Here is a 27476-nt window from a genome sequence, read left to right on the forward strand (position 1 = left end):
GGACCCCACAGGATCCCCACCTACCCCACCTCTCTTTCTCTCCTCTTCACACCTTTCCATAACACTCTTCCCCAAACACCATTCACCTATCAAATCCTACCCTCTTACCCATAATCTCTTCACCACTCACATCCATCCACTATTCCCCAAAACCCATCATAAAATCCCACCTACCTTACAATTCAAATTCAAAACATTTTCCTCCCAAACCCAACCCCTTCATACACGACTTCCCTCTCTCTCTTACCCTATAAATACCCCTCCTTACCACCTTCAATTTCACACATCATAAACACTTAAAACCCCCCTTGGCCGAATCTAAAACACCCCTCTATCTCCTCTATTTCTTCTTCTTCTCCTTTCTTCCTTCTTTTGCTCGAGGATGAGCAAACCTTTTAAGTTGGTGTGGGAAAAAGCTCTACTTTCTGTTTTTCCATAACCATTAATGGCACATAAGGCCGGAGAAACCTCTAGAAAGATGAAAGAGAAGTGATGGTATTTTTGTGGAAAACTGAATTTTCCAAAACACCCAAAACTCACCGGCAAGTGTACCGGGTCGCATCAAGTAGTAAAACTCACTTAGAGTGAGGTCGATCCCACAGGGATTGATGGATCAAGCAACTTTAGTGGGTGATTAGTTTAGTCAAGCTAACATTGAGTGAATTGTGTGAATTTGTAGCCAACAGAATGTAAATGATAAGAAATTTAAAGTGCAGAAAGTAAATGTGCAGAAACTTAAAGAACAAGAAAAGTAAATTGCAAGAATCTTAAATGACAAGATATATAAATTGCATGAAAAGTAAAGGGGGTTGGGTGCAGAATATTTAAAGAGAGCAACAGATCAAATTCAGAACAATTACAGTAAAGGTAAATGTGCAGGAAAGTAAATTGAGAGTTGCAGCAAATCTAAACAGAAAGGGAAAATTTCAGTGAAGGATTAAAACAGCAAATTAAAATGACTTGAAGAATTTAAAAGCAGGAAAGCAGTGCTTAATTTGCAGCAATTTAAAAGAAGGTTGAAGATCTCAAGGAATCAAAGAGACTAGAAAACAAGTCTAGATCTCACTCCCTTCCTAGATCCAACAAGAGAATAATTGCAGAAAAGTTAAAGAACAGATTGCAGAAGAAGAAGATTTAAAACAGCAAATGAAATTTTGAATTATGCAGTAAAAGAACAAGAGAGAATTCAAGGTGAGATTGAAACAGAATTTCTTCAATTCTCCAACCAAGATTCAAAACAGAAAATGAAAACTAAAGAGAGAGTTCTCAAATGGAGCCAGCCCCTCTACCCTCCAATGGAGCTCCCCTTTGAAAATGGGAATGATGCCTTTATATAGGCTTTTACAAAAATAAAATGAAATTGAAATGAAAAACAAATTAAATGAAAATCCTAATTCTAGCTTGTTCTTGTGCCTTTGAGTGATGATGTGGGCTTTGCTTGCTTTGGATCTGAGGAGAAATGGGTTTGGTTGGCCTTGGTTGTGTTCCAAAATTGTGCGCACAAGGCTTGCTTGGTGCCTTTGGTCCATGTCAAAATGTGGGGAAAGGGGGGAGATAGTGCTCAGTTGGAAAAACCAACTGAGCTCCCCTTGTGGCACCTTGCTTTTGTCTTCAAGGTTCCAAGTTCAACTCTTGGTGGAAGAAGTTTTGTGAGCCTTTTCCTTGAATTTTCTTGAGTGAGAGCCCGATAAAACTAAGTTAGAAAAGTGAACTGAGCACTATTTTGCTCTTGCCTTGCTTTCCTTGTGTCTCCCCCTTCGAGCCTTGGTGAAGCCACTTTGGTTTATTTTTGCTTGTTTTTAGTCCTTAAAGATGCCTTTCACTCGTGCCCCAATTTCATGCCAAATATGGACTATGATACATCGTTGGAAAGCTCTGAATGTCAGCTTTCCAACGCAACTGGAAGCACATCAATTGGACGTCTGTAGCTCAAGTTATTGCCCTTTGAAGGAGGCATGGTCATGCTGTAAACGCCCACTTTTAACTTAGCGAAATTTCTTGCCTCCAAACACATTTTTCTTGTACGGCAAAGCTAAGTTCACTTAGTGAACTGAGCTTTGTGTGCTGATTGTTCATGCTTCCTTGATTTGGTCATGGGCCACGCTTTTAAAAGCGTGGCCTAAGGCTCTAAAGTGTGCTCCAACTTCAAAGTGTGCCGCAAAGCTCTTTTTTTCTCCTTTTTAGCTTATTTTGTGCTTCTTTGCTTCTTTTTCTTCTTATTTCCTACCAAATTTATAAAATTAAAAGATCAAGGAAATATACCATTTAAGCATAAAAGAATGCAATATTTAAGCACTAATCATCAATTTCTTGTATGAAAAAGCATAGAAAAACATGACATGTTGACATGTCATCACAACACCAAACTTAAACCTTGCTTGTCCCCAAGCAAGAAAAGAATCATGCAATAAAGTGTGACAATTCAAGGTGAGAAGAATAGCAAGTTAATGTTCATGGCAAGCTAGTTTTCTATGCATGCTACAATCACAAAAGAAATATAAATGATTGATGCTTCTATCTAGCTCAATTTATGAAATCTTTTCCTTATATTCCTTCCTTGAAACAAGCTTTTGATTTTCTTATTAGCTTCTCCTTTTGGGTGCTTTGCCCCATGAGTTAATAACAAAGCTACGATTCTAAATGCTTTGTTTTCAAGTATTACCACTTGATACATAAGCACCACAAGCATTTGATTAGAGGACTTCATTAAGCTCATTTTTTTCTTTTCTTTTCTTGACTCTCTAATCATTGATGCTCAGAACCTTGAGCTTTGAGGGAGTGCTTTTGCACTTGAGCCTAGCCTTGACTTCTAAGTGTTTTGTTTTCAAGCATTTGGCTTGATACATAAACACCACAAGTACTTAACAAATTGTCATTGGTACTCAGAGCCTTCAGCTTTCTCATTCTTTCCCTTTTTTTTTTTTTTTTTTGCTTTATTTGCAATTGCCTTTTCAAGGTTTTCATGTTTTCAAAAGATTTCACAAAATGTACTAGATGAAAACTTCAATTAATTAAAATCTAATGCAATTGAGCAACAATTAACCACACTAGCCTTCCAATACTTGTATGCACATGCTAAAATCTTCTTTAATGCCTTGTTTGTTTATGATCATGATGCTTTACTGCTTTGAACTTTACAAAACTCAAGTTGGTAATTATAATGGCATAGCAACAGGTTAAAAATCCAAATTCAAACTATGCTTATTCATACCACACATGCATACAGAAAAGATGAAGACAATCGTGCAATTTAAGTGTTGGAAACAAATGAGAAGAAAAGGAACTCTACAACCTTGTAGTTCATCTTCATTATTGTCGTCATTTTCCTCTTATTCTTCCCTTTCCCTTGCCAAATTCAGAATGCTTGCTCATCCTCAAGCAACAATTAGAACAATGGCTATGGGGCTAAGATGGATCATGAATGTCTTATACAATGAAATGTTAGTAGCACATGTGTTTTAAGCAAGCAAATCTAAAGATAATAATCAAGGCACAAGAGACAGAGACATTGTGATTGCAAACTTAAGAAGGTGAGCACAATACATTGCATAAAAGATAAGTGGCACACCAAACTTAGTGTGACACTTTCACTTGGAATTAATGCAAGTATCTTGTAAGAATTTGAACCAAATTTTGTTGCATAGCAACACCAAACTTAGAATGCAATCCTATGTCCATTTTATTTGAAATAAAACTAAATGAAACTGTTGTATGTTAAATACAATCACCAAGCCAAGAATCCTGTCATGAATAATGATTTCTTGGTGATGTATTAACAAAAACAGTTAAGTGGCAAACTAAATAAAAGCATTAAAAGCAAAAAATTAACTAAAGTAAACAGAATAACAAAATACCAAACCAAAATAAAATTATCACTGCAAAGACATTATGGTTATGCAGACAAGTGGTGTTGTTGAATGATTTGCATAGAAAAATAGGTGGCACACCAAACTTAGAATCTTGGTGTGTCACTTTCATTTTTTGATTTGTTGCAATCATCCAAAAAGATTGAAAACAATGTGTTGCATGGCAACACCAAACTTAGAATGTAACCATATGCCAATTTATTGAATTTAAACAAAGCAAAGAAAGAAAACAAAGCAGAGAAGAGAAATTATACCTATGGTTGGGTTACCTCCCAACAAGTGCTCTTTTAGTGTCATTAGCTTGACATGTTGTTCTTCACTCTCTTCCTCTTCTTCCAGTTTGTTAGGAGGTATGACCTCAAAGGAGGAAAAGATTCAGCTAGTGTCCCTTGTCTTGGCCTTTCCTCAGCAAGCTTTCTTTTGCAAATGGCTTGATTGATCTTGCTTGCTGGATTAGGGACAGAATTGGTGTTCTTGCTAGTTGCCTTCACTTCTTTGGATTCAAGACTTGGTTGCTGTGTGATTATTGGAGTTTTGTATCCATCCAGAGCCTTTTGAACTGGTGGTTCCATGAACTCCTCCTTCATGTACTTCTCTGCCTCACTTGAGTTTGGAATGACTTCCTCACTTTCTTGCTCCTCCACTTCCTCTTTTACACTCAACATTTGTTTTAATAGCTCTTTCATGGAGGAGGTTTGTTGATCTTCCCAACATTTCTTCATCTCCTCTTCATATCTTTTAATCTCAGATTCAATTGTTGAGACTTTTTGGTCCAGGGGGTTTGAGGAGGTTGTGAGTGTTCAGGTTCTTTTGTCACCTCAAGTGCAGTTTCGTTTTCAACTATTTTCACCACCTCTTTCTTTTTTACTAAAAATTTACTTGACTCAGTAGCCTCTTCCTCTTGTTTTTCCTTCTTCTTCATTGCACTCACCAGTTGGCCTAATTGCGCTTCCATGTTTTTGAGGGAGTTCTCTTGTTCTTTCTGGTATTTCTCTTTCTCCTCCGCAATTCTTTTGAGCATGGACTCAAGATTTGAGAGTCTTTGGTTCATGGAAGTTTGTGTGGAGACAAAGTCCAGTGATGAAGAATTTTCAGATGAAAAACTAGAAGGTGAGGTTGGAAAATTTTGTATAAGTGAATTGATAGTACGTTCGAGTGAAGATGGCTCTTGATAAGTGGAATATGGGCTCTCAAATGTTTTCTGGTTTTGCTCCCCCCAACCATCATTAGAATAGCAACTTGCATCATTTTGTGGTGGAGGAAGATATCCCATATGATTTTCTTGCTCATCTTGTGTCTCTGAAGCAAATCTCCATGAATTGGAGTGCTCAGAATGTGTATTCTCGTGGTGATATTCCCAGCCATCATTAGAGATTGGTGATGGTGGGTAATATCCCATAAAATTTGTTTGATCATAAGATGAGTTGTACTCCATTTGAATTTTGGAAAACACAACACCAAGGAAAATTGAAATTCATATCTCAGAGATGAATTTCTTAGTGAGGCAATAACTCAAACACCTTGGTTTCAATCTAAAACAGAAAACAAAAATATAAAAAATGCTTGATCTAGACTTCTCACCCACTTAATCATTGTTGATCTAAATCAATCCCCGGCAACGGCGCCAAAAACTTGATGGTATTTTTGTGGAAAACTGAATTTTCCAAAACACCCAAAACTCACCGGCAAGTGTACCGGGTCGCATCAAGTAGTAAAACTCACTTAGAGTGAGGTCGATCCCACAAGGATTGATGGATCAAGCAACTTTAGTGGGTGATTAGTTTAGTCAAGCTAACATTGAGTGAATTGTGTGAATTTGTAGCCAACAGAATGTAAATGATAAGAAATTTAAAGTGCAGAAAGTAAATGTGCAGAAACTTAAAGAACAAGAAAAGTAAATTGCAAGAATCTTAAATGACAAGACATGTAAATTGCATGAAAAGTAAAGGGGGTTGGGTGCAGAATATTTAAAGAGAGCAACAGATCAAATTCAGAACAATTACAGTAAAGGTAAATGTGCAGGAAAGTAAATTGAGAGTTGCAGCAAATCTAAACAGAAAGGGAAAATTTCAGTGAAGGATTAAAACAGCAAATTAAAATGACTTGAAGAATTTAAAAGCAGGAAAGCAGTGCTTAATTTGCAGCAATTTAAAAGAAGGTTGAAGATCTCAAGGAATCAAAGAGACTAGAAAACAAGTCTAGATCTCACTCCCTTCCTAGATCCAACAAGAGAATAATTGCAGAAAAGTTAAAGAACAGATTGCAGAAGAAGAAGATTTAAAACAGCAAATGAAATTTTGAATTATGCAGTAAAAGAACAAGAGAGAATTCAAGGTGAGATTGAAACAGAATTTCTTCAATTCTCCAACCAAGATTCAAAACAGAAAATGAAAACTAAAGAGAGAGTTCTCAAATGGAGCCAGCCCCTCTACCCTCCAATGGAGCTCCCCTTTGAAAATGGGAATGATGCCTTTATATAGGCTTTTACAAAAATAAAATGAAATTGAAATGAAAAACAAATTAAATGAAAATCCTAATTCTAGCTTGTTCTTGTGCCTTTGAGTGATGATGTGGGCTTTGCTTGCTTTGGATCTGAGGAGAAATGGGTTTGGTTGGCCTTGGTTGTGTGCCAAAATTGTGCGCACAAGGCTTGCTTGGTGCCTTTGGTCCGTGTCAAAATGTGGGGAAAGGGGGGAGATAGTGCTCAGTTGGAAAAACCAACTGAGCTCCCCTTGTGGCACCTTGCTTTTGTCTTCAAGGTTCCAAGTTCAACTCTTGGTGGAAGAAGTTTTGTGAGCCTTTTCCTTGAATTTTCTTGAGTGGGAGCCCGATAAAGCTAAGTTAGAAAAGTGAACTGAGCACTATTTTGCTCTTGCCTTGCTTTCCTTGTGTCTCCCCCTTCGAGCCTTGGTGAAGCCACTTTGGTTTATTTTTGCTTGTTTTTAGTCCTTAAAGATGCCTTTCACTCGTGCCCCAATTTCATGCCAAATATGGACTATGATACATCGTTGGAAAGCTCTGAATGTCAGCTTTCCAACGCAACTGGAAGCACATCAATTGGTCGTCTGTAGCTCAAGTTATTGCCCTTTGAAGGAGGCATGGTCATGCTATAAACGCCCACTTTTAACTTAGCGAAATTTCTTGCCTCCAAACACATTTTTCTTGTACGGCAAAGCTAAGTTCACTTAGTGAACTGAGCTTTGTGTGCTGATTGTTCATGCTTCCTTGATTTGGTCATGGGCCATGCTTTTAAAAGCGTGGCCTAAGGCTCTAAAGTGTGCTCTAACTTCAAAGTGTGCCCCAAAGCTCTTTTTTTCTCCTTTTTAGCTTATTTTGTGCTTCTTTGCTTCTTTTTCTTCTTATTTCCTACCAAATTTATAAAATTAAAAGATCAAGGAAATATACCATTTAAGCATAAAAGAATGCAATATTTAAGCACTAATCATCAATTTCTTGTATGAAAAAGCATAGAAAAACATGACATGTTGACATGTCATCAAGAAGGCAATTGCTTCCACCTCCGAGTCATGGGAGATGGAGAGAATCATCTCAAAAGTCCATCAAGACCACTTCTATAAAGTTGTGGCCAAGAAAAAGGTGATCCCGAGGTCCCCTTCATGCTCAAAAAGAGTGAATATCCGGAGATTTGACGTGAGATTCGGAGAAGAGGTTGGAAAACTCTCACCAACCCCATCCAACAAGTCGGAATCTTAATGGTTCAAGAGTTCTATGCTAATGCATGGATCACTAAGAACCATGATCAACGTGTGAACTCGAACCCAAAGAATTGGCTCACAATGGTTCGGGGAAAATAATTGGATTTTAGTCCGGAAACTGTAAGGTTTGCATTCAACTTGCCAATAATGAGAGGAGATTCTCATCCTTTTACTAGAAGAGTCAACTTTGATCAAAGGTTGGACCAAGTCCTCACAGGCATTTGTGTAGAAGGAGCACAATAGAAGAGAGACTCAAAAGGCAATCTGGTTCAATTGAGAAGGCCTGACCTCAAACCCGTGGCTAGGGGATGGTTGGAGTTCATCCAACACTCTATCATTCCCACTTGCAACTGGTCCGAAGTAACTGTGGATCGGGCTATCATGATCCATAATATCATGATTGGAGAGGAAGTGAAAATTCATGAGATCATATCTCTAGAACTATACAAGGTGGCTGACAAGCCCTCCACTTTAGCAAGGTTAGCCTTTCCTCATCTCATCTGTCACCTGTGCAAATCAGCAGGAATTATCATAGAGGAAGACATTCTCATTGAAGGGGACAAGCCCATCACTAAGAAGAGGATGGAGCAAACAAGAGAGCCCACTCATGGACCTCAACAAGAGCATGAGGAAGTCCCTCATCAAGAAATCCCTGAGATGCCTTGAGGGATGCATTTCCCTCCACACAACTATTGGGAGCAACTCAACACCTCTTTAGGAGAATTGAGTTCCAACATGGAGCAACTAAGAGTGGAGCACCAAGAGCACTCCATCATCCTCCATGAAATCAGAGAGGACCAAAAGGCCATGAGAGAGGAGCAACAAAGGCAAGGAAGAGACATAGAGGAGCTCAAGCATTCCATAGGATCTTCAAGAGGAAGAATTAGCCGCCGTTACTAAGGTGGACCCGTTCTTTATTTTCTTTGTTCTTATTTTTCTATTTTTCGTTTCTATGCTTTATGTTTTGTCTATGTTTGTGTCTTCATTACATGATCATTAGTGTTTAGAGTCTATGTCTTAAAGCTATGAATGATTCCATGAATCTCTCACCTTTCTTAAATGAAAAATATTTTTATTTACAAAAGAAGAAGAAGTGCATAATTTTGAAAATTATCTTGAAATTAGCTTAATTAGTTTGATGTGGTGGCAATACTTTTTGTTTTCTAAATGAATGCTTGAACAATGCATATTTTTTATAGTGAAGTTTATGAATGTTAAAATTGTTGGCTTATGAAAGAATAATGAAAAAAGAGAAATGTTATTGATAATCTGAAAAATCATAAAATTGATTCTTGAAGCAAGAAAAAGCAGTGAAAAACACAAAGCTTGAAAAAAATGGTGAAAAAAAAAGAGAAAAAGAAAAAGCAAGCAGAAAAAGCCAATAACCCTTTAAACTAAAAGGCAAGGGTAAAAAGGATCCAAGGCTTTGAGCATTAATGGATAGGAGGGCCCAAAGGAATAAAATCCAGGCCCAAGCGGCTAAATCAAGCTGTCCCTAACCATGTGCTTGTGTCATGAAGGTCCAAGTGAAAAGCTTGAGACTGAGTGGTTAAAGTCGTGATCCAAAACAAAAAGAGTGTGATTAAGAACTCTGGACACCTCTAACTGGGGACTCTAGTAAAGCTAAGTCACAATTTGAAAAGATTCACCCAGTTATGTGACTGTGGCATTTATGTATCCGGTGGTAATACTGGAAAACAAGAAGCTTAGGGTCACGGCCAAGACTCATAAAGTAGCTATGTTCAAGAATCAACATACTAAACTAGGAAAATCAATAACACTATCTGAATTCTGAGTTCCTATGGATGCCAATCATTCTGAACTTCAAAGGATAAAGTGAGATGCCAAAATTGTTGAAAAGCAAAAAGCTACTAGTCCCGCTCATCTAATTGAAACTAATCTTCATTGATATTTTTGAAATTTATTGTATTTTCTCTTCTTTTTATCCTATTTTGTTTTTAGTTGCTTGGGGACAAGCAACAATTTAAGTTTGGTGTTGTGATGAGCGGATATTTTATACCCTTTTTGGCATTGTTTTTACATAGTTTTTAGTATGTTTTAGTTACTTTTTATTATATTTTTATTAGTTTTTATGCAAAAATCACATTTCTAGAATTTACTATAAGTTTGTGTATTTTTCTGTAATTTCAGGTATTTTTTGGTTGAAATTGAGGGACCCGAGCAAAAGTCTGATTCAAAGGCTGAGAAAGGACTGCAGCTGTTGGATTCTGACCCTCCTGCACTCGAAGTGGATTTTCTGGAGCTATAGAAGCCCAATTGGTGCGCTCTCAATTGCGTTGTAAAGAAGACATTTTGAGCTTTCTAGCAATATATAATAGTCCATACTTTGCCAAAGATTTGATGGCCCAAACTGGCATTAAACGTTAGCTAGAGACCCTTTTCTGGCGTAAAACACCAGAACTGGCACAAGAATTGGAGTTAAACGCCCAAACTGGCACCCAAGCTAGAGTTTAACTCTAGAAATGGTCCATGCACGTGTAAAGCTCAATGATCAGCCCAAGCACACACCAAGTGGGCCCCGAGAGTGGATTTCTGCACTATCTGCACTTAGTTACTTATTTTTTGTAAACCCTAGTAACTAGTTTAGTATAAATAGCACTTTTTACTATTGTATTCGCAACTTTTATCATCTTTGGATGTTTAGTCCTTAGACCATGGAGGCTGGCCACATGGCCATGCCTAGATCTCTTTCTCTTTTGTATTTTCTACAGTGGAGTTTCTACACCTCATAGATTAAGGTGAGGAGCTCTACTATTCTTCATGAATTAATGCAAGTACTATTGTTTCTCTTTCAATTCATGCTTACTTCTTCTGCAAGATATACTCCCGTACTTAATTTAGTTAAGTCAGAATGAAGGGGTGACCCGTGACAATCACCCACTATCTTCGTTACTCGTTTAGCTAAGATCTGCGTGCCTGACAACTACAAGCGGTCTACATGATGTTCAACGTAGTCATTGGACGACAGCCGGAGTATATTCTCTTGGGTCTCTAATCCACAATTTGCATTGCCTCTCTTGACAATAGAGCATCCAAATCCGTGAGATTAGAACCTTCGTGGTATAGGCTAGAACCAATTTTGGCAGCATTCTTGAGATCCAGAAAGTCTAAACCTTGTTTGTGGTATTCCGAGTAGGATCTGGGAAAGGATGACTGTGACGAGCTTCAAACTTGCGAATGTTGGGCGCAGTGACAGTGTGCAAAAGGATAGAGAGATCCTATTCCGACGCTAGTGAGAACCAACAGATGATTAGCCGTGCGGTAGCTGTACTTGGTATTTTTCATCCGAAACGAGAAATCCGACTGTTGATTAGCCGTGCAGAAACCGTACCTGGTATTTTTCATCCGAGAGGATCATACAGCTTGCCATGGAAAGGAGCATGCATGATTGGAAGAAGACAATAGGAAAGCAGAGGTTCAGAAGCAACAAAGCATCTCCAAACGCTTATCTAAAAATCTCACCAATGAATTACATAAGTATCTTTATTTTATTTTATGTTTTAATTATCTTTTAATTATCAAAACCTTACCACCATTTGAATCCGCCTGACTAAGATTTACAGGATGACCATAGCTTGCTTCAAGCTGACAATCTCTGTGGGATCGACCCTTACTCACGTAAGGTATTACTTGGATGACCCAGTGCACTTGCTGGTTAGTTGTGCGGAGTTGTGAAAAGTGTGATCACAATTTCGTGCACCAAGCACTACTCAAAATCCTTGGAAGGCTCTAAGAAGTTACAAATCAATATTCTTTTTGCTAAGATTTTGGAGGAAAAGACTCTCTCTAATGGAAGAAACCTCATTGATGCTGAGAGACGAATTGATGCGGAGGTTACATAAGGATTACATGGTTTTCAAGGTCTTTAAACCTCCAAGACCCCCTGACAAAGGAGGTACCTGCATGCAGATTGCAATGCTGAAGCCTCCTCCCATGGTAAAAACTCATACAGTTTTCTCAGACATCAAACCTAAATTTGGAGTTGGGCAGTCACTACCCACCATGGAGGAAGGTCCCAAGAGGAGGATGTATAGGTGATGAGCGGATAATTTATACGCTTTTGGCATTATTTTTAGTATGTTTTTAGTATATTTTAGTTAGTTTTTATTATGTTTTTATTAGTTTTTAAATAAAAATCACTCTTCTGGACTTTACTATGAGTTTGTGTGTTTTTCTGTGATTTCAGGTATTTTCTGCCTGAAATTGAGGGACCTGAGCAAAAATCTTATTCAGAGGCTGAAAAAGGACTGTAGATGCTGTTGGATTCTGACCTCTCTGCACTCGAAGTGGATTTTCTGGAGCTACAGATACTCAATTGGTGCGCTCTCAATTGCGTTGGAAAGTAGACATCCTGGACTTTCCAGCAATGTATAATAGTCTATACTTTGCCCGAGATTTGATGGCCTAAACAGGCGTTCCAAGTCAGCTCAAGAATTCTGGTGTTTAACGCCAGAACTGGCACAAAAGCTGGAGTTAAACGCCCAAACTGGCACAAAAGCTGGCATTTAACTCCAAGAAAAGTCTCTACACATGGGAGCTTCAATGCTCAGCCCAAGCACATACCAAGTGGGCCCAGAAAAAGATTTATGCATTAATTACTCATTTTTGTCACCCTAGGCTACTAGTTTTCTATAAATAGGACCTTTTGCTATTGTATTTTCATCTTTGGACGTTTAGTCCCTAGACCTTGGAAGCTGGCCATTCGGCCATGCTTACACCATTATCACTTTTGTATTTTCAACTGTGGAGTTTCTACACACCATAGATTAAGGTGTGGAGCTCTGTTGTTCTTCATTAATTAATACAATTACTATTGTTTTTCTATTCAACTCAAGTCTATTTCTTCTCCAAGATATTCATTCGCACCCAAGAACATGATGAATGTGATGATTATGTGACACTCATCACCATTCTCACCTATGAACGTGTGCCTAACAACCACTTCCGTTCTACATGCAAACAAGCTTGAATGTGTATCTCTTGGGTTTCTAATCTAAGATTAGAACCTTCGTGGTATAGGCTAGAATTATTGGCGGCCATTCCTGAGATTCGGAACGTCTAAACCTTGTCTGTGGTATTCTGAGTAGGATCTGAGAAGGGATGACTGTGACGAGCTTCAAACTCGCGAGTGTTGGGCGTGTGACAGACGCAAAAGGATCAATGGATCCTATTCCAACATGATCGAGAATCGACAGATGATTAGCCGTGCGGTGACAGCGTGCATAGAACATTTTCACTGAGAGGATGGGAAGTAGCCATTGACAATGGTGATGCCCAATATAAAGCTTGCCATGGAAAGGAGTATGAATGATTGGAAGAAGGCAATAGGAGAGCAGAGGTTTAAGAGGAACAAAGCATCTTCATACACTTATCTGAAATTCCTACCAATGAATTACATGAGTATCTCTATCTTTACTTTATGTTTTATTCATCTTTTAATTATCAATCCTCCATAACTATTTGAATCTGCCTGACTGAGATTTACAAGATGACCATAGCTTGCTTCAAGCCGACAGTCTCCGTGGGATCGACCCTTACTCACGTAAGGTATTACTTGGACAACCCAGTGCACTTGCTGGTTAGTTGTGCGGAATTGTGACAAAGTGTGATTCACGTTTGAGAGCTCCAAGTCTTTGGCACCATTGTTGATGATCACAATTTTGTGCACCAAGTTTTTGGCGCCGTCGCCGGGGATTGTTCGAGTTTGGACAACTGACGGTTCATCTTGTTGCTTAGATTAGGTAATTTTACTTTCGAATTTTTTTTTTCTATTTTGTTCTTCAGAGTTTTTAAGAATGAATTCTAGAGTTTCATGATGATTTGTTGAAGTCTGGCTGGCTGTGAAGCCATGTCTAATCTTTTGGACCGAGGTTTCAACTTATCATCACAAGAGCTTGTTGATTTCTATTAATTTTGCTGTTGTGAGCAATGATCTGCTAAAGCTTGGCTGGCCATTGGCCATGTCTAGTGTTTTGGACCGGAGCTTTCACTGAAAGCTTGGCTGGCTAGTAAGCCATGTCTAATTCCTGGACCGGAGTCTTAGACTAACATTGCAATGATTCCTGGAATTCTTATTAAAAATTTTGAATCCCTTTATTTTCTTTTCCACTCAATATTCGAAAAACCACAAAAAAAAATTTATAAAATCATAAAAATCAAAAATATTTTATGTTTCTTGTTTGAGTCTAGTGTCAATTTTTAAGTTTGGTGTCAATTGCATGACTTTCTTCTTCTTGCATTTTTCGAATATATGCATATTGTTCTTCATTGATCTTCAAGTTGTTCTTGATGATTTCATTGCTCTGATCTTTAAATTCTCTTGTTTTGTGTTTTGTTGTTTCTCATATGCATTCTCAATTTGTTAGTGTCTCTTATATGAAAATTTTTAAGTTTGGTGTCCTACATGCATTGTTTGTTTGATTTGAGTTTCCTAAGATTAGTTGTATTTTAATTGTTTCTCATCATTGAAAAATTCAAAAAAAAAATTTCAAAACTATGTCTTTTCAAGTCAATAATACAGAGAATTGAAGATTCAGAACATTCAGCAGAGGAATCAAACAGAAAAAGCTGGGCATTCAAAACGCCCAGTGAAGAAGGAAAACTGGTGTTTAAACGCCAGCCAGGGTACCTGGCTAGGCGTTTAACGCCCAAAAGGGTAGCATTTTGGGCGTTTAACGCCAGAAGGACACTAGAGGGAAGATTTTGTTTTTAATTCAAATCTTTTTCAAATTTTCATAATTTTTCAAAATCAAATCTTTTTCAAATCATATCTTTTCAATCATATCTCTTCAAAATCAATTTCTTTCCATTTTTTATTATTTTCAAAAATCCTTGCTACTATTAATGATTTACTTCAAAATTTCCAAGTTGTTACTTGCCTTTTAAGAAAGGATCAAATTTTAAATTTTAAGAATCATATCTTTTAATTTCTTGTTAGTCAAGTAATCAACTTTAATTTTAAAACTTTCTTTTTTTTTTTATTTTCAATCATATCTTCTCGATCATATCTTTTTAATTACATCTTTTTCAAAATTAACTCTCAATCATATCTTTTTTATTTCTAATTTCAAAATCTTTTTCAAAAATCACTTAATTTCTTTCCCAATCTTAATTTTCGAAAATCTCAATCAAATTTTCAAATTTCTTTTTATTATTTTAAAATCTTTTTAATTTATTTTCGAAAATTCTTCCCCTCTTCTCACATCCTTCTATTCAAGGGACTAACATTCCTCTTCAAGGTGCAATTCGAACTATATCCCTCTTGATAAGTTCGAATTCTCTTCTATCTACCTCCTCCTTCTATTTTTCTTTTCCTCTGACACCTCAAGGAATCTCTATACTGTGACATAGAGAATTTCCTACTTTCTTGTTCTCTTCTCTTTCTTATGAGCAGGAGCAAAGATAAAGGCATACTTGTTCAAGCTGATCCTGAACCTGAAAGGCCCTTGAAGAGAAAGCTAAGAGAAGCTAAAGCACAACTCTCTCTAGAGGGCCCAACAGAGCTCTTCAAGGAGGAAGAAGCCATGGCAGCCGAAAACAACAATGCCAACAATGCAAGGAAGGTGCTGGGTGACTTTACTGCACCTACTCCTGACTTCTATGGGAGAAGCATCTCAATCTCTGCCATTGGAGTGAACAGCTTTGAGCTTAAGCCTCAATTAGTTTCTCTAATGTAACGGAATTGCAAGTTTTATGGCCTTCAATTGGAAGATCCTCATCAGTTCTTAGCTGAATTCTTGCAAATCTGTGACACTGTCAAGACCAATGGGGTTGACCCTGAAGTCTACAGACTTATGCTCTTCCCTTTTGCTGTAAGAGACAGAGCTAGGACATGGTTGGACTCACAACCTAAAGAAAGCCTGAACTCTTGGGAAAAGCTAGTCAATGCCTTCTTGGCAAAGTTCTTTTCACCTCAAAAATTGAGTAAGCTTAGAGTGGAAGTCCAAACCTTCAGACAAAAGGAAGGTGAATCCCTCTATGAAGCTTGGGAAAGATACAAGAAATTGATCAGAAGGTGTCCTTCTGACATGCTTTCAGAATGGAGTATCATAGGTATATTCTATGATGGTTTGTCTGAACTATCCAAGATGTCATTGGATAGCTCTGCTGGAGGATCTCTTCATCTGAAGAAGACGCCTGCAGAAGCTCAGGAACTCATTGAAATGGTTACAAATAACCAATTCATGTACACTTCTGAAAGGAATCTTGTGAATAGTGGGACAACTCAGAAGAAAGGAGTTCTTGAGATTGATACGCTGAATGCCATATTGGCTCAGAATAAGATATTGACTCAACAAGTCAACGTGATTTCTCAGAGTCCATCTGGAATGCAAGCAGCAACAGGCAGTACTAAGGAAGCTTCCTCTGAAGAAGAAGCTTATGATCCTGAGAACCCAGCAATGGAAGAGGTGAATTACATGGGAGAACCTTATGGAAACACCTATAATCCTTCATGGAGAAATCATCCAAATGTCTCATGGAAGGATCAACAGAGACCTCAATAAGGTTTCAACAATAATAATGGTGGAAGAAACAGGTTTAGCAATAGCAAGCCTTTTCTATCATCTTCTCAGCAACAGACAGAGAATTCTAAACGGAGCCACTCTGACTTAGCAACCATTGTCTCTGATATAATCAAAACCACTAAAAGTTTTATGACTGAAACAAGGTCCTCTATTAGAAATTTGGAGGCACAAGTAGGTCAGCTGAGTAAGAAAATTACTGAACTCCCTCCTAGTACTCTCCTAAGCAATACATAAGAGAATCCAAAAAGAGAGTGCAAGACCATAACCACAACCCACACGGCCGAACCTGGAGAGGAGGAAGAGGCAGTGATCTCCACTGAGGAAGACCTCAATGGACGTCCACTGGCCTCCATGGAGTTCCCTGATGAGGAACCATGGGAATCTGAGGCTCACACAGAGAGCCTGAGCAAGTTGCTAAGTACCTTGGAGCAATCATGAAGCTAAATGCCAAGTTTTTTGGTAATGAGACTTGGGAGGATGAACTTCCATTGCTCATCAAAGAACTGGATGACTTGACGAGGCAGAAATTAGCTCTGAAGAGACAAGACCCTGGAAAATTCTCAATCCCTTGTACCATAGGCACCATGACCTTTGAGAAGGCTCTGTGTGACCTGGGATCAAGTATAAACCTTATGCCTCTCTCTCTGTAATGGAGAAGCTAGGGATCATTGAGGTACAAGCTGCTAAAATCTCACTAGAGATGGCAGACAATTCAAAGAAACATGCTTATGGACTTGTAGAGGATGTCTTGGAAAAGGTTGAAGGCCACAACATCCCTGCTGACTTCATAATCCTAGAGACTGGAAAGTGTATGGATGAATCCATCATCCTTGGCAGACCCTTCCTAGCCACAGCAAAAGCTGTGATTGATGTTGACAGAGAAGAATTGATCATTCAAGTGAATGAAGACTCCCTTGTGTTTAAAGCTCAAAGATATCCCTCTGTAACCATGGAGAGGAAGCATGAAGAGCTTCTCTCAATACAGAGTCAAACAGAGCCCCCACAGTCAAACTCTAAGTTTGGTGTTGGGAGGCCACAACCAAACTTTAAGTTTGGTGTTGAACCCCATATTCAAACTCTAAGTTTGGTGTTGGGAGGTTCCAACATTGCTCTGAACATCTGTGAGGCTCCATGAGAGCTCACTGTCAAGCTATTGACATTAAAGAAGCTCTTGTTGGGAGGCAACCCAATCTTTAATTATCTATGTTAAATTTCTATTTTCTTTTGTTATTTTATGTTTTCTGTAGGTTAATGATCAGGTGAAGTCACAAAAACAATTGAAAAAGCAAAAACAGAAGGAAAAGTAGTATTAAAAATAGAACACCCTGGAGGAGAAACTTACTGGCGTTTAAACGCCAGTAAGGGTAGTAGAATGGGCGTTAAACACCCAGTCTGGCACCATTCTGGGCGTTAAACGCCAGAGATGGGCACCAGACTGGCGTTTAACGCCAGAAAAGGGCAAGAAGCTGGCGTTAAATGCCAGAAATGGGCAGCAGCCTAGCGTTTAATGCCAGGATTGGCAGAAAGAGGCATTTTTACACGCCACTTGGTGCAGGGATGAGATATCCTTGACACCTCAGGATTTGTAGACCCCACAGGATCCCCACCTACCTCACCATTCAAATTCAAATCACTTTCCCTCCCAAACCCACCCATACATGGCCAAACCATACCCCCCTCTCCACTCCTATATAAATCCATCTTCACTCCTTCATTTTCACACAACCTAAACACTACTTCTCCCCCTTGGCCGAAACACAAAGCCCCCTCCATCTCCTCTATTTCTTCTTCTTCTACTCTCTTCTTTCTTCTTTTGCTCGAGGACGAGCAAACCTTCTAAGTTTGGTGTGGTAAAAGCTAAAGCTTTTTGTTTTTCCATAACCATTTATGGCACCAAAGGCCGGAGAAACCTCTAGAAAGAGGAAAGGGAAGGCAAAAGCTTCCACCTCTGAGTCATGGGAGATGGAAAGATTCCTCTCAAGGGTGCATGAAGACCATTTCTATAAAGTTGTGGCCAAGAAGAAGGTGATCCCCGAGGTCCCTTTTAAGCTCAAAAAGGGCGAATATTCGGAGATCCGACATGAGATCCGAAGAAGAGGTTGGGAAGTTCTCACCAACCCCATTCAACAAGTCGGGATCTTAATGGTTCAAGAGTTCTATGCCAATGCATGGATCACCAAGAACCATGATCAAAGTGTGAACCCGGACCCTAAGAATTGGCTTACAATGGTTCGGGGGAAATACTTAGATTGTAGTTTGGAAAATATAAGGTTGGCATTCAACTTGCCCATGATGCAAGGAGATGCACACCCATACACTAGAAGGGTCAACTTTGATCAAAGGTTGGACCAAGTCCTCATGGACATCTGTGAAGAGGGCGCCCAATGGAAGAGAGATTCAAGAGGGAAGCCGGTTCAACTAAGAAGGCATGACCTCAAGCCCGTGGCTAGGGGATGGTTGGAGTTCATCCAACGCTCGATCATTCCCACTAGCAACCGGTCTGAAGTTACTATAGATCGGGCTATCATGATTCATAGCATCATGATTAGAGAGGAAGTAGAAGTTCATGAGGTTATATCCCAAGAACTCTACAAGCTGGCAGACAAGTCCTCTACTTTGGCAAGGTTAGCCTTCCCTCATCTCATTTGTCACCTCTGCAATTCGGTTGGAATTAACATAGAGGGAGACATTCTCATTGATGAGGACAAGTCCATCACTAAGAAAAGGATGGAGCAAATAAGAGAACCTCACCAAGAGCATGAGGAATTTCCTCATCATGAAATCCCTGAGATGCCTCAAGGGATGCAATTTCCTCCACAAAACTATTGGGAGCAAATCAACACCTCCTTGGGAGAATTAAGTTCCAATATGGGACAACTAAGGGTGGAGCACCAAGAGCATTCCATCCTCCTCCATGAAATTAGAGAAGACCAAAGAACCATGAAAGAGGAGCAACAAAGGCAAGGAAGAGACATTGAGGAGCTTAAGCACTCCATAAGATCTTCAAGAGGAAGAACAAGCCGCCATCACTAGGGTGGACCCATTCTTTAATTTCCTTGTTCTTTATTTTCCTGTTTTTCGAATTTTTATGCTTATGTTTATCTATGTTTGTGTCTTTATTACATGATCATTAGTGTCTTAGTGTCTATGCCTTAAAGCTATGAAAATGAATCCATCACCTTTCTTAAATAAAGAGTGTTTTAATTGAAAAGGAAAAGAAGTGCATGAATTTCAAATTTTAAAACAGTTTAATTATTCTGATGTGGTGGCAATACTTTTGTCTTTCTGAATTAATGCTTGAACAGTGCATATTTTTGATATTGTTGATTCATGAATGTTAAAATTGTTGGCTCTTGAAAGAATGATAGAAAAAGGAGAAATGTTATTTGATAATCTGAAAAATTATAAAATTGATTCTTGAAGCAAGAAAAAGCAGTGAAAAGCTTGCAAAAAAAAAGAAGCGAAAAAAGAAGCGAACAAAATAATAAAAGAAAGAGAAAGAAAAAGAAAAGCAAGCAGAAAAAGCCAATACCCCTTTAAACCAAAAGGCAAGGGTGATAAAAAGGATCCAAGGCTTTGAGCATTAGTGGATAGGAGGGCCCACAGGAATAAAATCCTGGCCTAAGCGGCTAAACCAAGCTGTCCCTAACCATGTGCTTGTGGCGTGAAGGTGTCAAGTGAAAACTTGAGACTGAGCGGTTAAAGTCGTGGTCCAAAGCAAAAAGAGTGTGCTTAAGAGCTCTGGACACCTCTAATTGGGGACTCTAGCAAAGCTGAGTCACAATCTGAAAAGGTTTACCCAGTTATGTGTCTGTGGCATTTATGTATCCGGTGGTAATACTGGAAAACAAAATGCTTAGGGTCACGGCCAAGACTCATAAAGTAGCTGTGTTCAAGAATCAACATACTTTACTAGGAGAATCAATAACACTATCTGGATTCTGAGTTCCTATAGAAGCCAATCATTCTGAACTTCAAAGGATAAAGTGAGATGCCAAAACTGTTCAGAAGCAAAAAGCTAATAGCCCCGCTCATCTAATTAATACTGATCTTCATAGATGTTTTTGGAATTCATTGTATATTCTCTTCTTTTTATCCTATTTGATTTTTAGTTGCTTGGGGACAAGCAACAATTTAAGTTTGGTGTTGTGATTAGCGGATAATTTATACGCTTTTTGGCATTGTTTTTAGTATGTTTTTAGTATATTTTAGTTAGTTTTTATTATGTTTTTATTAGTTTTTAAATAAAAATCACTCTTCTGGACTTTACTATGATTTTGTGTGTTTTTCTGTGATTTCAGGTATTTTTTGGCTGAAATTGAGAGACCTGAGCAAAAATCTGATTCAGAGGCTGAAAAAGGACTGCAGATGCTATTGGATTCTGACCTCCCTGCACTCAAAGTGGATTTTCTGGCGCTACAGATACCCAATTGGTGCGCTCTCAATTGCGTTGCAAATTAGACATCCTGGGCTTTCCAACAATATATAATAGTCTATACTTTGTTTGAGATTTGATGGCCCAAATAGGCGTTCCAAGTCAGCTCAAGAATTCTGGCATTTAAAGCCAGAACTGGCACAAAAGCTGGCGTTTAACTCCAAGAAAAGTCTCTACACATGGGAGCTTCAATGCTCAGCCCAAGCACACATCAAGTGGGCCCGGAAGAAGATTTATGCATTACTTACTCATTTCTGTAACCCTAGGCTACTAGTTTTCTATAAATAGGACCTTTTGCTATTGTATTTTCATCTTTGGACGTTTAGTCCCTAGACCTTGGAGGCTGGCCATTCGGCCATGCTTACACCATTATCACTTTTGTATTTTCAACGGTGGAGTTTCTACACACCATAGATTAAGGTGTGGAGCTCTGCTGTTCTTCATGAATTAATACAATTACTATTGTTTTTCTATTCAACTCAAGTCTATTTCTTCTCCAAGATATTCATTCGCACCCAAGAACATGATGAATGTGATGATTATGTGACACTCATCACCATTCTCACCTATGAACGCATGCCTGACAACCACTTCCGTTCTACATGCAAACAAGCTTGAATGTGTGTCTCTTGGGTTTCTAATCTAAGATTAGAACCTTCGTGGTATAGGCTAGAATTATTGGCGGCCATTCCTGAGATCCAGAACATCTAAACCTTGTCTGTGGTATTCTGAGTAGGATCTGGGAAGGGATGACTGTGACAAGCTTCAAACTCGCCAGTGTTGGGCGTGTGACAGACGCAAAAGGATCAATGGATCCTATTCCAATATGATCGAGAACCGACAGATGATTAGCCGTGCGGTGACAACGTGCATAGAACATTTTCACTGAGAGGACGGGAAGTAGCCATTGACAATGGTGATGCCCAACCTAAAGCTTTCCATGAAAAGGAGTATGAATGATTGGAAGAAGGCAATAGGAAAGCAGAGGTTCAAGAGGAACAAAGCATCTTCATACGCTTATCTGAAATTCCTACCAATGAATTACATAAGTATCTCTATCTTTACTTTATGTTTTATTCATCTTTTAATTATCAATCATCCATAACCATTTGAATCTGCTGGACTGAGATTTACAAGATAACCATAGCTTGCTTCAAGCCGACAGTCTCCGTGGGATCGACCCTTACTCACGTAAGGTATTACCTGGACAACCCAGTGCATTTGCTGGTTAGTTGTGCGGAATTGTGACAAAGTGTGATTCACGTTTGAGGGCTCCAAGTCTTTGGCGCCATTGTTGATGATCACAATTTCGTGCACCAATAGGGGATGGAGAAACAATCCAACCCCTACCCTAACAAGCAAGGAAAATTAAGCTGATAACAATAAGAGAAAGCTTGTTAGGAGAAATTCACATCCAAGGGCACTATTCTCCTCCTCTTCTCCCTTGGAGTCCTTTCTTTTAACCAACAGGAAGAAAAGGAAGAAATTCAACAATCAAGTGTCAAGCTAATGACAGTAAAAAAGCGCTTGTTAGGAGGCAACCCAACCATGAGTACAGTACTATTATTTTTCGTTACTTTGTTTATTCTTATTTGATTTCATTTTAGTTATTTTCTATCAAATTCCATAGTTTTTCCCTTACTTTTCAACGTTTGTGATCATATGCAGCACTTAGAATGGAGGCAGAGATATTCAGAGGAGAAAACAGAACACCCTGGGGAGAGCCCCTTACTGGCGTTGAACGCCAGTCAAGGAGGGACGTTGGGCGTTCAATGCGCATCAAGGATATATCACTGGCATTGAACGCTAGAATAGGAGCAATATAGGGGTCCAACACCCATACAAGAGAAGCTAGGGCCAGCTTTTTGACCCCCAATAGGCGTTCAACACCCAAGGAGGAACTTTTGTTGGAGTTGAACGCCAGACTAGAGAGGAGTTGGGTGTTCAATGCCCATGAAGGAATACTTCCTGGCGTTGAACACTAGAATAGGAGAAGAAGTTGGGCGTTCAATGCCCAGGCAGGGGCAGGAGACCTCAGATTTCAAAGTCACAAGCCAGTAGGACCCCCCCAACTTTCACCACCCCACCTATCCTACTCGCCCTTCCTTCTCTAGCTTTTTTCTCTTTCCCTCTACTATTTTTCTCTTCTTTTGATGTTCTTTGCTCGAGGACGAGCAAAGTTCTTAAGTTTGGTGTTGTAGAGCAAGCTCTGAGTTTATGTTATCATCAGTAGCACCAAAGGAAGGAGAATCATCTTCTTGGAAGATCAGTGATAAACCCCAATTTTGTTGTTTATCTTGTGCTTAATTTAGGGAATTTTATCAAATTATCTCACATTTATTCAATGAAATAGCATGGTTTTGTAATCCTCCCTAAATTTGTGCTTAAGAGTGAAAACATGCTTTTTAGACCTTAAAATAGCTAAATCTAATTCACTTTAATTCCATTAGATGCCTTGATATGTTTGTTGAATGATTTCAGGTTCAAAAGGCAAGTATTGGATGGAAAAAGTGAAGAGAAAAGCATGCAAAGTGGAGAATTCATGAAGAAATGAGCATTTGGAGGGTTCATGGCCACACGCACATGTCACCCACGCGTACGTGTGAGGAGGAAATCTACCAGCGACGCGCACATGTCTACCACAGGCACGCGTGACGCTGATCATGTGACCTCATTAAAGTGAAAATGCTGGGGGCGATTTCTGAGCATTCTAAGCCCAAATCCAACTCAATTCTGAAGCTATTTGATGCATAACTCAAGATGGGTCAAGGGGGAGCAATTAGTTTAGGTTAGGAAGCATGTCTTAGGTTAGTTCTAAAGAGAGAAGCTCCCTCTTCTCTCTAGAAATTAGGGTTCTTAGTTTATTTCATTTTAGATTTAGGTTTAATTTCTTGTTTTGATTTAGTTTCTCTTATGTTTCCTAGTTGATTTCCTTCAATTTCCTTAGTTCCTCTTGTTAATTTCTCTTTTATGACTCTTTTTATGTTGATGAACTCTTGTCAATTTCAATCTCCTTTTAATGCAATTTGATGTTTCTTTTTTTATTGTTGCTTGATTGAGTTTTTATTGTTAACTTCCATGCAATTGGGTAGTTGTAGATTTTATTATTCTTGCAATTTTATGATGCTTTCCTTTTATGTCTTCCAAGTGTTTGACAAAATGCTTGGTTGGATGTTAGAGTAGCTTTTTGAGCATTCTTGGCTTGGAAAGAGAAATTAGGCAATCTTGAGTCATTAACACCCAACTTAGGTTGGTGATCTAAAGTTGTTAGTTAATATTATTTCTATTGACTCTAATCTCTTGCTAATTCAATTAGTTGAGTTAATTAGGACTTTTGGATTGAGATTAACTAGTCTTATTTGACTTTTCTTTCAAGTGAAGATAACATTATACCTTCTTCCTATGTTGGAGATAACTAAATAAGATTAGCTCTTGATAATTATTGTAATATGATTATTGACTAGGATAGAAAGCCTAGATCCTCAATCCTTGCCATGAATGTCTCTCTTTATCACTTGCTTTCTTTAGTTGTTTGCTTTATTTTCTTTCCATTTAATTCTTGTCCCCTTATTTGCAAACCACCCATTGGATACTATAACCAATAATGTACACACCTCACTGCAATTCCTTTGAGAGACGACCCGAGATCTAATACTCTCGGTTATTATTATTGGTTTGCACTTGTGACAAACAAATTAAACTTTGATTGAGCATTACTTGTCGGTTTGGAACTATACTTGCAACGCAGTTATTTCTCTTTTACCAAGAAGAAATTCCTAACCGACGGTTATACTCTTTCAATCAGCAGTCACCATCACTGAGGTGGTTAAGTTTCATTATCCCTTCCTTTATCTTATTTCGTATTTTCTATTCTAACTTTCTCATGATCACTTTTAGAATTTTCTTGCTTTAGTAGTTCATTTTCTTTGTTTTGTTTTGGTTATAAGATATCCTATGTATCCCCCACCATGCTTAAAAGAAAATTTTTGAAAAAGAAGAAGTAACATACATGAGATCTTGAGTTACATCATAAGTTATTCTAATTATTTAGATATGGTATCCTTGCCTTTACTTTCTAAATGTATGAATTAATTGTACATAATTGATATTGAAGTTGAGCATATTGGTTCTTGAAGAACAGCGAATTTAGAGAAGTATTATTGATTCTCCAAAAAATAAAAAATATTGATTCTTGAAGTAAGGAAAAGCAGCAAAAAAATTATATATAAAAGAAAAAGAAAAAATAAAAAGCTCAAAAAAGAAAGGAGCAAAGATCAAAGGCTTTGAGCATCAATGGTTAGGAGGGTTAAAAATTGGCCTAAAAACTCAATTGAGTTGCTATCCCTAACTATATGCTTGTGGTGTGAAGGTGTCAAGTAAAAAGCTTGAGACTGAGCAGTTAAAGTCATGATCCAGACCTAACGAGTACGCTTAAGAACTCTGGGCACCACTGCTTGGGAATTTAAGCAAAGCTAAATTCGAATCCAAAGGGTTCCCCTAGTTAGGTGCCTGTGGCGTTTATGTATCCGGTGGTAATACAGAAAAACAAAACGCTTAGAGTCACGGCTAGGCTCAAAGGTGCAAAGCACCAACAAGAAGTTGTGTTCAAGAATCAAGAAAAGCTAAAAGAAGAGAATCAATAATATCATCCGCATTCTAGTTCTAAGAGATGTCAATATTTCTGAGCTTCAAAGGAACGTGGGATGCCAAAACTATTCAGAAGTAAAGAGCTAATAGCCCCATGCAATTATTTGGAACTGAGCTTCATGGAAAACTCTAAGACTTATTGTTTTTTTCTCTCTTCTTTTTAGTCCTACTTGTTTTTGGCTTGAGGACAAGCAACAGTTTAAGTTTGGTGTTCTGATGAGTGGATATTTTATATGCTTTTTGGCACTGCTTTCTTAGTGTTTTTAGTATATTTTGTTGAGTTTTATTATGGTTTAGTAGGTTTTCATGAAAAAATTACTTTTTGGATGCTACTTTGAGTTTTTTGTAGTTTTTCTATGATTTTAGGTGATTTTTAGGTGAATTTGACAACTTTTGGCAAAGTCTGATTCAGAGGCACATAAAGGATAGCAGATGCTATCAGATCCTGACCTCCGTGCATTCGAATGAGCATTTCTGGAGTTACAGAAGTCCAATTGATGCCCTCTCAATGGCGTTGGAACGCTAACTTCCAGTGCTTTCCAGCAATATATAATAGTTTGTACTTTTCAGTGGAAAGAACTGCCCAAAACAGGCGTTAAACACCCGACTTACTCCCTTTCTGGCGTTCAATGCCTAAATAGGACCAACCTCCCAAGTTGAACGCCCAAACTGGCGTTCAACACCAGCCAGAGAGTAGGAAATGCCCAGAACTTGATTTGAATGCCAGGCATCAGCCCAAACACTTACCAAGTGGGCCTCAAAGTGGATTTTAGCACTCCTTAGCTTATTTTATTTCCCTTTTTGTAATTTTTAATTAAAAATAATATCTTTTAGGTTTAGTCTTATAGTTTTTATTATAAATAACAAACTTCCTTCCTCCTGATGACTATGCCTCCTAGGAGAGAAGAAGCATAGACACATTACTTTCTCTATTTTCTCTGTAAAGCATGAGCAACTAAACATCTTAGGTTAAGGTTAGGAGCTCTAATGATTCCTATGGATTAATGCAATTACTTTTCTACTTCAATCTATGTTTGATTCTATTCTTTGATACATTGTCGTTCTTCATCCTTATGAATCTCGATTCTACATGAGTTTCTTACGAGTCCTGACACAGATAGTATTGAGCTACAGCTTTAGAATGCATCACGGGTTCCAACAAGTTATCTGGGCTAATTGGGTATGTGACATAAAATCTCGTTAGTCAGGGGTAATTGAGGTTCCTGTGGATCTAAGGGCTAGAATCATAGAGCGTCAGTCTCTGATCCAGAAGATCCGACTTTGTCTGTGGTGTTTTGAGTAGGATCATCAAGAGATTGAATTGCGTGCGCTTCACCCTTGATAAACCCCAATTTTGTGGTTTATCTTGTGTAGAATTTGGGGGGTTTTATCAATGTTTTTCGCACTTATTCATATAAACTGTATGGTTTTATGTTTCCTTCCTAATTTTGCTTCATGGTTTAAAACATGCTTCTTTGACCTTAAAAATGTTATATTTTAATCCACTTCTATTACCATTCGTTGCCGTGATGTGTTTGTTGAATGTATTCAGGATCTATAGGGCAAGGATGGCCTAGAAGATGGAAAGGAAGCATGCACAAGTGGTAGGAACATGAAAAATGGAGCTTTGGAGAATTGATAGCGACGCGCACGCGTGGCCGAAGCGCACGCGTGGATGCATGTAGCTGGCACTGGCGCACAAAGACTGGCGCACTTGCGTGGCTTGGCAAAATCCCACCGACGTGTACGCGTGCCTGAAGCGTACGCATGGCTCGCAAAACTCAGATGACGCGCAAGTGTGGCCGACGCGCACGCGTGATGCCCAGCACATGACATTATTAATGAACTCGTGACTGGCAATTTCTGAGAGGCTTCAGGCCCAAATCCAACTTGACTCTGCATGGAAAATACCCAGGAACTGAAGGGGGAAAGGGGGGAGCAATCATAGTAGATTTTTCATCATGTTGTAGGTTAGAATTCTAGAAAGAGAAGCTCTCCCTTCTCTCTAGAATTTAGGGTAGTTTACGTCAAATCATCTTGGATCCAACTTTTAATTCTTGTTTTGATTTAGTTTTCCTTTTTAATTTCTTGTTGTTATATCTTTATTCTTCTAGTTCTTGTTGTTAAGTCCATTTTTATGTTATCTTTATGTTGATGCACTCTTGTTGATTTTAATTTCCTTTAATGCAATTTTATGTTTCTATGTCTCTTTATGTTTATCTTAATTGCTATTGTTGATTTCTTGTTTGTGTTAGCTATGGGTTCC

General features: G+C 38.5%; 1 non-coding gene across 1 annotated transcript; it reads right to left on the reverse strand.

Annotated features, from left to right (window-relative positions):
- Positions 1-15528: 15528 nt before the first annotated feature.
- Positions 15529-15636, reverse strand: LOC112752908 (small nucleolar RNA R71). The gene has a single exon (XR_003177316.1). It is a non-coding gene; the product is annotated as a small nucleolar RNA R71 (small nucleolar RNA).
- Between the last annotated feature and the right edge of the window lie 11840 nt (positions 15637-27476).

The sequence above is a fragment of the Arachis hypogaea genome, chromosome 15 (assembly GCF_003086295.3).
Source record: "Arachis hypogaea cultivar Tifrunner chromosome 15, arahy.Tifrunner.gnm2.J5K5, whole genome shotgun sequence".
NCBI lineage: Eukaryota > Viridiplantae > Streptophyta > Magnoliopsida > Fabales > Fabaceae > Arachis > Arachis hypogaea.